We start from the raw sequence: 1,461 nt of genomic DNA, 5'->3' as shown, positions 1-1,461 counted from the left end.
GGGGAGGCGACCCCCGCTCTGCGCGCGCGCCTCGCCACGCGTGCGCAGGGGGGTGGGGGCGGAGTGCGCGCGCCGCGCAGGCGCGGGGGGCGCGCGCCTCCCTGACCTCGGCTCACCTCGCCTGAGCTCACCCCGCGCCCCCCGGGGGAAATGGCGGCGGCGCGGAGCCAGCGGGGCCGCCGGGTACCGGGCGGGCACCGGGCTGCGGGCGGGCACCGGGCTGCGGGCGCAGAGACCTTTCCCACCCGTGCCGGCACGGTGAACCCGGCACGGAACGCGGTCACGCGTGCATTCCCAAAGCGGAACAAGCGGCATCCCGGGTGCTCTCCGGGAAGTGCCTCCCGAGGTACTTAGGGGTTCAAGGAACCCGTCCCAGCGGTGGTCCGTCGTTTCTTCTTTCCTGTGCATAAACCGGTGAAACTTCCCAGAGTGTCTGCCTCAGCCCTTTTGTGTGTACGAGGCTTTTAATACCATTCGATAAATACGCAGCAACTATTTAAACATAAACCTGTTACGCCTGTAGCAGAACATAGCGGTGAGCTGTTTTCTGTAAAATAAAATGCTCGAGGGTAATGTTGTGTTAAGTAATCCCAATTTTTTTGTCCCAGTTACAAGGATTTTATTTTTCAGTTGATGCCGGAATAGCAATATATGTAAAAGTATCTACAGAAGTTTAATTCGTGTTTGTGTCTAGAATGAAATAAAGAACTTGACTGCAAATTGTCATGGATTTCCTTTCTGGGTTACTTTTCAGATAGTTCAGTTTCCCAATCTGAGTCACAACTGTGGCCAAAGTCTTGCGCAAAGATACTGTAGGGACAGGAGCTTCTTTACCAGTAATGCTCCCAAAGAGCTAACCATGAACTTTTCCACTGGAAGAATTCTAAAAAGCATTAATAAAACCACTTGGTTTTGTTACTGATTCATAATACTCTAATTCTAGCTTTCAGTTGAGGAAAATGTGACATGAGAAAAACTAATAATACTCTTACTTGTACAAAGGATAATGCTCTTGTGATGAAATGTAGTGGAGATAATAGGATACAGCAGGAATGGAACATCCAGGAGAAAATGTGGGAATATTTTCAAATGCATAATTATCAGAACTAGAATACAGCAAACAAACCAGAGGCTAAAAATAACATCAGGCTGTATCTATCAAATTTGCCAGAAGGTCTTTAGTAACCAGTGATGATTCTTCAGGAAAAAGTAGAGATGCTGCACTATCTCTTCACACTTTGCATGAATGGGAGCATAACAGCTGCTTACTGTGATGTTGCAGTAACAAATTACTCTTTGACAAGATCAAAACAGGCAACACAGCTGTGGAGATGACACACATTTGCATTTTCTGCCAAAGCCATGGCCTAAGCAAGGTCATTTTCTAAATGCTACTTCTCTTCTGGAAGTATTTTATAGGATCCTGAAGGAACAGGACAGCTTAGAGGTATTGTGGTGGTT

Source organism: Corvus kubaryi, unplaced genomic scaffold (genome assembly GCF_017639235.1).
Source record: "Corvus kubaryi isolate FWS band 111438036 unplaced genomic scaffold, C.kubaryi_AGA036_p1.0 split1-131, whole genome shotgun sequence".
NCBI lineage: Eukaryota > Metazoa > Chordata > Aves > Passeriformes > Corvidae > Corvus > Corvus kubaryi.
This window is presented reverse-complemented; position numbering follows the sequence as displayed.